Source organism: Centropristis striata, chromosome 14 (genome assembly GCF_030273125.1).
Source record: "Centropristis striata isolate RG_2023a ecotype Rhode Island chromosome 14, C.striata_1.0, whole genome shotgun sequence".
Taxonomy (NCBI): Eukaryota; Metazoa; Chordata; class Actinopteri; order Perciformes; family Serranidae; genus Centropristis; species Centropristis striata.
In genome coordinates, this window is record NC_081530.1 from 33420936 (window position 1) to 33433031 (window position 12096).

The 12096-nt window shown below is 40.0% G+C and overlaps 1 protein-coding gene across 1 annotated transcript in view; it reads left to right on the top strand.

Annotated features, from left to right (window-relative positions):
- LOC131984784 (glutamate receptor ionotropic, kainate 5-like) overlaps positions 1-12096 on the top strand; it is a 246158-nt gene that overhangs the window by 23688 nt on the left and 210374 nt on the right. The window contains 2 exon segments of the mRNA XM_059349754.1: positions 1125-1612; positions 4682-5117. The gene's annotated coding sequence lies outside the window, so the exon portion shown is untranslated.

The window sequence follows — 12096 nt, forward strand, 5'->3', positions numbered from 1 at the left end:
AGCTAACACAAGCTAACATGACCTAACACGAGCTAACTAGAGCTAACAGAACCTAACATGAGCTAATACGACCTAACATGAGCTAACACAAGCTAACATGACCTAACACGAGCTAACTAGAGCTAACAGAACCTAACATGAGCTAATACGAGCTAGCACGAGCTAAATTGAGCCAACATGAGCTACCATGAGCTAACATGAGCTAATTAATTAATTTGAATGAGTTTTTAGAGTGTGTTCGTTAGTTTTAATTAGTTTTTATTTTTTGGAAAATGCTTAGTTTTAGTTTAGTTTTTATTAGTTTTAGTGTTAGTTTTAGTTGTTTTGTAATGGGGTATTTGTTGGGTGCGAGATTCAATAAGGTCACAATAAATGTTTCCTTTATTTCCTTTGTCTGATCCATCTCAGCCCCAATAAGTTTATTAAGTCATAAAACCAGATAGATGAAATAGATTTCATATCAACCAAAAAGGTTTACGTATTAAAAAAGTTGACAAAGATGAAAACGAAGGACATTGTCACTATAATTTTAGTTAGTTTGAGGTCGTTTTGTAACCTCAAAATACAGTTTGAGTTAGTTATCGTTTTATTAAAAACTCTCTTTTTTATTTTTATTTCAATTAACATTAATAATCATAATAATATACATTTTATTTGTAATGCATTTCACATTACAGGAAATCTCAAAGTGCAACAGGTTAAAAGCATAACAGTCTAATTTTAAAAAGGATAAAAAAAGGAAAAAATAGCTAAACGAATATATTTTTTCAATTCTAGTTTTCGTTACTTCATTAGTCTTCGTTAACTATCATAACCTAACTGTATTTTACACTGAAAAAAGAGATAAAATGACATAAAAACCCTGTTACAACTTCTGAATTTCTGCCATCATGTCTCCTAAAACATATAAAATCACATTATCAGCTGTTAAAACCTCCATAAATCCTTCAGTAATGTTTTTCAGACGGGATTTATAATCAAGTGTATCAAAAGAAAAACGTGATTTTTTTACCCCTGCCATTCATTTTAAAGCATCTCCAGAACTGGATGTGTTCACAGAAGACAAGTGTTATTTTGGTTTCAAAACTAAACAGACAAAATCTCTTTTCTTGTCATTGTTGCAGGGGGGTGTACTTCATTTCCCAGAATGCCACAGGTGTGACCGCCGCAGGTGACCCGCAGCGCCGACCTTCAGCCAGTCAGCAGCCAATCATCTTCCTCGGAGGCGCCATGGCAACTGCATCCGCTCGCAGCCTCGGCGGTCCCCAGCTGCTGCGCTGAGCACGGCGAGCAGGAGAAGGAGAAGAAGAAGAAGAAAAGGATTCTGGGTGTTTTTTTAATGGACTTGGTTTCGGAGCCACAGAGGAGCGTGGGAGTGTGTCTGACTTTGAAAAACAAGGATTTTTCTTTTCGTGGAACCTGGGATACAAAGGAGGCTTTCAAGTGACTCACACAGTGGATGTAAGGCGACTTTTTTACCAGTTTTTCTATCAGGATGTGGACCAGCAGGAGGTGACATGCGGCTCCTTCTGCCATGTAGAGACCTGCACAAACCTCACAGAAACTTTTCCTCCCCACGCGGCCATTTTTAACAAGCTGAGAGCTGCCGGATGTACGGAAACACACACACACACACACACACACACACACACAAATACACATTTTTGTACTTCTGTCTTTGTGAGGACCCGCATTGGAACAGTGAATTCCCTTGCAAGGTTATAATAGTTTTGGATTTTGAACGTAGATGTGGTTAATTAGTCCAAAACACGTATCTGTGTGATTTAATTCAAATTATTATGGACACGTATGCAGAGCTCACCCTTGTTCATTTTGTGTCCTTTTTTAGTCATTTTTTGTGTCTTTTTTTGGTCATTGTGTGTCTTTCTTGTCTTTTGGGGTCACTTTGTGTCTTTTTTTTGTCTTTTTTTTTTTTTTTTTTTTCAAGTCATTTTGTATCTTTTTTAGGTCATTGCTTGTCTTTTGGGGTCACTTTGTGTGGTTTTTTGTAATGGGGTATTTGTTGGGTGGGAGATTAAAAGAGGTCACAGTAAATTTTACTTTTATTTCCTTTTATTATTCATCTTCATTATGTATGAAAAAAGTTGACAAAGACGAAAACGAAGGACATTTTCACTATAATTTTAGTTAGTTTTGTAACCACACAATACAGTTTCAGTTAATTTTCTTTTTAAATCTAGTTTTCGTTATTTTGTTTCGTTTTCATTAACTATGATAACCCCTTACCCTAAGGTAACCATGGTAACCCTAACACAAACCTAATTGTAACCTTTAACCCTTAAAACAAAGTCTGAAATCTCAAAAAAGCCTTTAAAGAAGTGAGGACCGGCCGGAATGTCCTCACTTTGCAAAAATGTCCTCACTCTGTTGGTGTGTCCTGGTCCTCACATTGTAGGAAGTACAAGAACACACACACACACACACACACAGAAAGAAAACACACTCCTGATAAGCTGAGTGAGGAGTTATAAAGTGCTACCAGGTTATTATCGGCCCCGGCGCTTCCTATTTTCGTCTTTAATCTTTGTATTCTGAGTAATCATCTTTTTAATTAATGGCGACGGCGGCGTGAAATCTCCCCCCTCCTCCTCCTCGCCACCCCTCCCCCCTCCCCCTCCTTCCCGCCGCCGCCAGAGACACCTGAAACCAATTAGCAGCAGCAGATCTAGATGGGGATTAGACACAGGAAGAGCACCAGAGATTAGATACCTTTTTTTTTTATTTTTTCTTATTCATACCAATTACCAAATACCAATTTCCAATATTCACATTATTCTTGCCAGGGGATCACAGAAAGAAAAACACCAAACAAACATCAATACCAAAAACAGAAATCCAGAATAAACAGGGTCGTAAGAGAGACAAAAACAAAAGCAAAAAAACATGATGTATAATCCATAATTCATCAATCATTATAGTATTTGCCCTAAAAAAAAAAGTAAGTTTTCCCTTAATAGAAGTGTAGTATTGCTCTAGTTCCTGTAGAAAGTGAACAAAGCTGTGTTTGGAGTCAGCTCAATGAACGTAGATGGGTCACTTTGTGTCTTTTTTTTTTTTAGCAATTTTGTGTATTTTTTTGTCATTTTGTGTATTTTTTGTCATTTTGTGTCTTTTTGGTCATTGTTTGTATTTTGGGGTCATTTTGTATTTTTTATTTATTTTATTTTTGTGTCAATTTTGTGTATTTTTTGTGTATTTTTTTGTCATTTTGTATCTTTTTTCAGTCTTTTTTTTTGTCATTTTTGGCTCGTAGTGTGTCTTTTGGGGTCTTTTTTTTTGGGGGGGGGGGGGGGGGGGGGTCAGAGGAGGAGTCAGAATGGAGCCTGTCAGTCATTGGGAGTAATCGATTGGAGGGCGGGGCAGGAGGCGGTGCAGGAGGAGGGTATGTCGAGATCAGGGCGGACAGAGAAGATAACAAGCAGCTACAGGTAGAGACAGCAGGAGGCCGAGTCCTGACCAGACACACTGAGAGAGAGAGACAGAGAGAGAGAGAGAGTAGGAGAGAGTAGGAGAGAGAAAGATCAAGAGCGCGCGCGCGAGAGAGAGAGAGAGAGAGAGGATTAAGAGAGTGAGAGAGAGGGGGAGAGCAAGCGAGAAAGAGAGACAGAAAGATCAAGAGAGCAAGAGAGAGCGAGCGAGAAAGAGAGTGAGCGAGAGAGAGAGCGCGAGAGAGATCAAGAAAGTGAGAGATCAAGAGAGCGAGAGAGAGAGCGAGAAAGAGAGCGAGCAAAAAAGAGAGCGAGCGAGAGACAGTGCGAGAGAGAGACAGAAAGAGATCAAGAGTGCGAGAGACAGAGAGAGAGAGAGAGAGAGTGAGAGAGAGAGCGAGAGAGAGAGAGAGCGAGAGAGAGGGAGAGAGAAAGAGAAAGAGAGGGAGAGAGAGAGACAGAGAGAGAGAAAGAGACAGACAGACAGACAGACAGAGATCAAGAGAGTGAGAGAGAGTGAGAGAGAGAGAGAGCAAAAGAGAGAGCGAGAGAGACAGACACAGGGACAGAGATAGAGAGAGAGACAGAGAGAGACAGAGAGAGAGAGATAGAGCGAGTGAGAGGGCGCGAGAGAGATCAAGAGAGCGAGAAAGACATCGATCGAGAGAGAGAGAGCCCGAGAGAGATCAAGAGAGCGAGAAAGAGAGAGCGAGAGACATTGAGAGAGAGAGAGAGACAGAAAGAGATCAAGAGAGTGAGAGAGAGAGAGACAGAGGAGAGCAAGAGAGAGAGCGAGAGAGAGAGCGAGAGAGAGATCAAGAGAGCGAGAGACAGTGCGAGAGAGAGAGACAGAAAGAGATCAAGAGATCGAGAGAGAGCGAGTGAGAAAGAGAGCGTGAGAGATCAAGAGTGAGAGAGAGAGAGAGAGACAGAAAGAGATCAAGAGTGAGAGAGAGAGCGAGTGAGAAAGAGAGCGCGAGAGATCAAGAGTGAGAGAGAGAGAGAGACAGAAAGAGATCAAGAGAGCGAGAGAGCTGGCTTGGCGCCACCATCAGGCCTAATTAAGAAAATTTGATTTTATGCCTTAATCTTGGCAGTCGGGTGGAAAAGCCGACAGGAAGAGAGAGAGCAGGTGCTACGATACGCCCCGTTATCTCACCCTGAGTCTGTTTCTGTTTGCTTCATCTCGTCCACAAACCAGATCCATCGTCTTCTTCTTCTTCTTCTTCCAGAGAGAGACGGGCCTGTCTGTCCCGGAGAGGACGAGCTGAGCGAGGACGAAGAGGAGGAGGAGGAGGAAGAAAAATTATTTTATTTTTCATGTTCAGCGACGACAAAGCAAGCAAGCATTTGTTTCCCTTCCGGCCGAACTCAACCCGGAGGACATTTATCTTCCCCTTCCCTGATTCTGTCCCCGATGTGGACATGTCCTCTCTAGAGGGTTCTCTGCAGAATCTCCATATCCAGTGTGAGGGAGAAGAAGCAGAAAGGAACTGACAGATATAAAAACAGAAATAGAGAGGAGAATCCGGAGCTCAGACTTTGTTTCCTGTTTTTTAAACCCGTCCCCCGTCCCCGGAGCGTCTGTCCCAGTGTCTCTCCTTGTGGATCGTACATCATCAGAGGGGATCTTTTGATATCGGCTCCTGGTGTCGTCATCTTCATTCTGTGAGTACTCCTCTTCCTCTTCCTCTCTCGCTCTCTCTCCTGTCTCTCCAGAAGTCCGTCTCTCGTCCTGCAGAGAGACGGACAAAAATAACAAACTCTTAACGAGTGAATTCGAGGCCCAGCGGTGCCTGATGCTCACAGATTGTAATCTATAAGTCTCTGTTGGTGAGACTTCTCCTGACTTCTCTGGCCTCTTTCAACCTGCTGAAGTTTCTGTATTTTGGGTTAAACCACACGTTTATTTTTCCCAATATTTCGAGAAAAAAGTTGCAAATTTACGAGATTTAAAGTGGCAAATCTACAAGAAAAAAAGTCACAGATTTAAGAGATTTAAAGTGGCAAATCTGCAAGAAAAAAGTTGCAGATTTACGAGAAAAAATGGCAAATCTACGAGAAAGTAGCAGGTTTATGAGAATCTGCTACTTTTAATCTCGTAAATCTTCACATTTTTTCCTGTAGATTTGCCACTTTAATCTTGTTTTTTCTCAAAATATTTCCCCCCTTGTCCGTATGTTATGTACACATTCCGGCAGTATGTAATATCCTCCAATATTCTCTAGGATTGAAATTTGCAAGTATTTCAATGAGTGCCCTATTAAGGGTTAAGGTTTGATTAAGTTTGATCATTTAAGACAGGTGGGATAAAAGATGATGAGCAGCTCAGAGCTTCTTGCTGGTGGAGGAGCAGCTGCTGTGATCGCTCCTTTGTGTCCCTTTAAGTCGGGTTTCCAAACCTTTCCATGCACACGTTGTGCAAGATGTCTATAAAACCCAGAGTAAGTCAGTTTAGAGGCTAATTGTAAGAAACTTGGCCAGGGTTTGTTTTTTATTATAATTATACCCGAAACAAAAAAAATACAGGTCAAATCCCTTGTACTTAAAGTCGATTGCTTATCTAAACCCAGTTACATTACTCACAGTCCAGTTGGAAAAGTCCTTTTCGATGGAGGCAGGAAGAAAGTTTGATTTCAGGTTGAGTTTCAATAATTTGCTGTCTTGCAAATTCAGTTCTGTGTGTGATGTTATGGAGATATCAGCAAATAAAAAGCCCTGAAGTTTGTTAATTGCAAGAATAAAATGAGAAGCTGCAAACGTGCAGGTTTCACGTTCAATAATCCTTTGGATAAAGGTTTTCTTGGGGCTTTTATTTTGAAGGAAACAGGTGATTTTTGTTTTCATGTTTAAATCAGCTTCAATAATCAGGTTTCAATAATATATATTATATCCAGTTTGGGAACTGGAGGTGAAAATTTCCTTCTGAAGTGAATTTTCAGTACTTTTACTTTGGGAACTTGTTGCTGCTGCTGCTCCACTTCCTGTTTGTGTCCTGAGCAGGTAGGCTTGTTTTCTCTCTGTCTCTCTGTGATGTTTCTGCTGTGAATGTTTCTGCTGTGCTGCTGTTTAACAAGCTGAAGTGAACATGTTGATCTTTTATCACTTTGGAGCAACATGTATGTTTATTTTGATGCTTGAATCTGAGGATTGCAAGTGTTTTTTGTTGAGCTGCTGTTTCAGCCATGAGGCTGCAGAAAGAACCTGTGGAAGCTTTGTTTCTCTGCAGCTGCAGGTGTGTGTGTGTTTCTGCATCAATATTTGTGCTGTTTTACTCTGAAATATTGTGTTTTATTGTGCTTACTCCTTTCTGTTTTCCTGAGATTGTCTCAGCATCTCAGCTGCTGCAGAACTTGCCTGAAAATTTGCACAATTTAAAGTTTTCTTCAGCATCAAAGTGACTCAGTGACAGTCATCTGTTTATTAACTGACTCTATGCAAACAGGAGCTGCTCACACTTAATTCTGCATAGTTTTCATGAAGACACTGTTCAAATATGCACAAACAAAGGCTATAAAATGGGTCCAGAGCCTGACATTACGGCAGCAGATTTTATGACTTTATCTGTGTCCTGCTCTCCTCACGGCTTTAACTTTTGTTATTGCTGTTGCTCCTAAATAGGCTTTTATTTTGGTGTAAACTGTGCAGCTTTGTGACTGTGCAGCTTCCTGGAAAATGCAGCAAATAACAGACACAAAACTTGATTTTGGAAGCTCTCCCTCCCTGTCCTCAGCTCCTCTTCACACAGTAACCTGAGTCATATTTCTGTCCATATTTCTTTGCACACTTGTGGCCTGTAAACTGTGATTTGAAGCTTTTTCTTGCAACATAAAACTGAGCTTGAATCAGTGGCAGTAGTGAGGGTTTGGTGAACTTTTAGCAACATTTCCTTTTTGTGAATTGTGCATCTTCCTTTCTGTTTTCCTGGTATTGTCTGTTGAGTATAAAGTTGCTGCAGAACTTGCCTGAGAATTTGCACTATTTAAAGTGTTCTTCAGCATCAAAGTGACTCAGTGACAGTCGTCTGTTTATTAACTGACTCACTTCAAACAGGAGCTGCTCACATTTAATTCTGCATAGTTTTCATGAAGAACTTTGTTCAAATATGCACATTTTATGAACTTATCGTTGTCCTGCTCTCTTCGTTTTGCTGTTGCTATTGCTCCTAAATAAGCTTTTATTTTGGTGTGAGCATGTTCTTTAAGTCCTTAAAACTGTGCAGCTTTCTGACTGTGCAGCTTCCTGGAAAAGGCAGAAAATAACACACAAAAAACTTATTTTCAGGTCAAATCCCTTGTACTTAAAGTCATTGCTGATTGCTTATCTAAGCCCAGTTACATTACTCACAGTCCAGTTGGAAAAGGGGGAAAGTCCTTTTTGATGGAGGCAGAGGAAGTTTGATTTCAGGTTGACCAGTCATATTTCTGTCCATATTTCTTTGCACTCTTGTGGCCTGTAAACTGTGATTTGAAGCTTTTTCTTGTAACATCAGCTGCAGCAGTGAGAGTTTGATGAACTTTTAGCAACATTTCCTCTTCGTCTCTGAAGCTCTTTGCTGATAACGACATGTTGCGGATTCATTAAGTTTATTGTCGGACTCTTTTAGACTCTTTTTGAGAAATATGTCTTTTCTTCTTCTCCTCTCCCTCCTATTTTCTATTTTCCTCCTCCTCCACCTCTTTCTCCTCCTCCTTTTTCCTTTTTTTCCTCCACCACCTCCTCCTCCTCTTCCTCCTGTTCGTCCTTCTCTTCCTCCTCTTCTTGCTCTCCCCTCCTCCTCCTCCTCCTCATCCTTTTCCCTATTTTTCATCCTCCTCCCCTTCCTCTTCATCCTCCTCTTCGTACTCTTCATCTTCCTCACCCCTCCTCTCTCTCCACCACCTCCACCTCCACCTCTCCTCTCCTCTCGTCCTCTTCTTCCTCCTCCTCCTCTCTCTCCTCCTTCTCCGTCTTCTTCTCCTCTTCCTCCTCTTTTCTATTTTTCCTCCTCCTCATCTCTTTCTCCTCCTTCTCCTCCTTTTTCCTATTTTTCCTCCTTTTCCCCTCTTTCCCCTCTTTCTCCTCCTCTTCTACTCCTCCTCCTCCTCCTCTCTCAGTGTGCAGCAGTGCGTCATGCTGGGCGTTCGGTCGTCTCCTCGTTGAATCTTTCATATTTTTATGTCTGATAATAGAACGACGAGCCTCGAAGTTAATGTTGCTGCGTAGGAAGACAATCAATACCACTTTATTCAGTCTGTGTGTGTGTGTGTGTGTGTGTGTGTGTGTGTGTTATAAGCAAATATCGGTGTGTGTGTGTGTGTGTTTGCTGTGACGGACTGTGAGTGTGTGACGTGAATCCCGATGGAGTGATGGGGAGCTGTGTGAGATGAGTTGATTGTGTGTGTGTGTGTGTGTGTGTGTGTGTGTGTGTGTGTGTGTGTGTGTTTGTGTGTGTGTGTGTCAACCTGTTTATGAACCCTCAGAGCTCCTGATGAAATATTTCAGCTTTAATGGATTTTATGGACAATTAGCCGTTTGTTGTGTTGGTTACAGGGTAATGATAATAATATTATTAATAACAATTATAACTGTGTTTTATTTTGAAGTAAAGATATAAAAGGAGAGACTTCCTGTTGCAGAAACAAAACGTGCTGCAGACAAACAGAAGTTTTATTTACATTAAAATGTTGCAGAGGTTGTGTGAGAGGAATAAAATATGAATCAGAGTATTTTCATCCTCCTCATCCTACGACTCTTCATGTTTCTCCTCCTCCTCTTCTTCCTCTTTCTCCTCCTTCTCCTCTTCCTCCTTCTACCCCTTCTTCCTTTACTTCCTCCTCCCCTCTTCTTCTCCTCCTTTTCATTCTCCTCCTCCCTCTCCTCCTTGCTGTCCTCCTCTTCTTCTTGTTTCTCCTCTTCCTCCTCCTTCTCTTTTCTCCTCCTCCTCTTCATCATCTACCCTCTTTCTCCTCCTTCTCTCCCTCCTCCACTTGTTCCTCCTCCTCCTCTCTTTCTTCTCCTCAGAAACTCTTTATGTGAGTTTTCTCTCCATATATCTTTACGTTTCTTTGTTTTCTCCTCTGATCAGAATGTTTGTGTTATTTTCCTTTTTTCTGTCCCAACCGAGAAAAGGGTTTCATGATCTCAGATTGCAGTAACATGCTCCCTGCTGTTCATGTGTTTTATGACTGAAGCAGGAGTAAATATCTGCAGTTTGACCCGAGCTGTGATCAGCAGCTGGAGGCAGAAAGAAGCACAACAGAATGTTTTATTGTCATATTTGAGATAATATACAACATAATATGCAGCAATAGACTTTTATTGACATATTGATTTTCTTTCTCCTGAAAATACCTAACTGAATTCAAACAAGCTTTCAAAAGAAGAATCAAGACTTTATGTCTCTAGGAACAAGACTTTAAGTTTCTGGGAACACGACTTTATGTCTCTAGGAACAAGACTTTATATCTCTAATAACAAGACTTTGAGTTTCTGGGAACAAGACTTTATGTCTCTAGGAACAAGACTTTGAGTCTCTAGGAACAAGACTTTATGTCTCTAGGAACAAGACTTTATATCTCTAGGATCAAGACTTTATATCTCTAGGAACAAGACTTTGAGTCTCTAGGAACAAGACTTTATGTCTCTAGGAACAAGACTTTATATCTCTAGGATCAAGACTTTATATCTCTAGGAACAAGACTTTATATCTCTAGGAACAAGACTTTTTGTCTCTAGGAACAAGACTTTGCGTCTCTAGGAACAAGACTTTATGTCTCTAGGAACAAGACTTTATGTCTGTAGGAACAAGACTTTCCATCTCTAGGAACAAGACTTTAAGTTTCTAGAAACAAGACTTTAAGTTTCTAGGAACAAGACTTTCGTCTCTAGGAACAAGACTTTAAGTCTCTAGGAACAAGACTCTAAGTTTCTAGGAACAAGACTTTCGTCTCTAGGAACAAGACTTTACGTTTCTAAAAACAAGACTTTATGTCTCTAGGAACAAGAATTTATGTCTCTAGGAACAAGACTTTAAGTTTCTAGGAACAAGACTTTGTGTCTCTAGGAACAAGACTTTAAGTTTCTAGGAACAAGACTTTTTGTCTCTAGGAACAAGACTTTATGTCTCTAGGAACAAGACTTTAAATTTCTAGGAACAAGACTTTGTGTCTCTAGGAACAAGACTTTAAGTTTCTAGGAACAAGACTTTGAGTCTCTAGGAACAAGACTTTATGTCTCTAGGAACAAGGCTTTATGTCTCTAGGAACATGACTTTATGTCTCTAGGAACAAGACTTTAAATTTCTAGGAACAAGACTTTGTGTCTCTAGGAACAAGACTTTAAGTTTCTAGGAACAAGACTTTGAGTCTCTAGGAACAAGACTTTATGTCTCTAGGAACAAGACTTTATGTCTCTAGGAACAAGACTTTCCATCTCTAGGAACAAGACTTTAAGTTTCTAGAAACAAGACTTTAAGTTTCTAGGAACAAGACTTTCGTCTCTAGGAACAAGACTTTAAGTCTCTAGAAACAAGACTTTATGTCTCTAGGAACAAGAATTTATGTCTCTAGGAACAAGACTTTAAGTTTCTAGGAACAAGACTTTGTGTCTCTAGGAACAAGACTTTAAGTTTCTAGGAACAAGACTTTTTGTCTCTAGGAAAAAGACTATGTCTCTAGGAACAAGACTTTAAATTTCTAGGAACAAGACTTTGTGTCTCTAGGAACAAGACTTTAAGTTTCTAGGAACAAGACTTTGAGTCTCTAGGAACAAGACTTTATGTCTCTAGGAACAAGACTTTATGTCTCTAGGAACAAGACTTTAAGTTTCTAGGAACAAGACTTTGAGTCTCTAGGAACAAGACTTTGTGTCTCTAGGAACAAGACTTTATGTCTCTAGGAACAAGACTTTATGTCTCTACTGAACACTTGAGTAAGATATTGTTATATATGTTACATCTGTGTTGACAACTTGACAATGTATTTTTTAATGTGAAATAACTGCAGAGTCCAGAAATACTCTGCAGGGGGCCACAGCTGTTTAAATAATGCCTTCATTCATTCGGTTTGCATGCAAGAATTGAATCCCGGCACTGTGTGAATGAAAACTTAAATTTAAATCTTGTTTTTTCAAGGTTTTAAGTTTTTGGATTTTGAAAAAATGCTTGTAAATGCTTGAAATGCTTACTGTATTTCTCTTGCAATCTGGCTATATCCATCTATAGACTATAGATAATCACATGTTCAATGTAAAAAATAATGAGTAGCCTATCTGAAATGAAGACCGTTCCTCCTAAAAGTGTAACACCATCTCTCTTGGTATGGTTCAGTGAAATCTCCCCCTTTTAGTATGTAAGTACTCATCTAAAACATGCAATTTACAACAGGTGTAAGATACTAGAAAAGCTTGAAAATTCACCTTAAAGTGCTTGAAAAATGCTTGAATTTGACCACTGCTAAAGTGTACGAACCCTGTGTTTTTTAAATGTGTTGATGTCGTCATGTGTTTGCAGCAATCGTCACATTTTACAAGAACTTTCCTGCAACAGTTTTTGTAAGTAAATCACGAGTCTGTTCATGAGAATATGTGACTGTGTTCTCAGTTCCTGAGCAGTATTTCTTCCAGTGAAACAGTTTATCTGTGTCCTCGTGTCTCTCCGTCCCCGTGT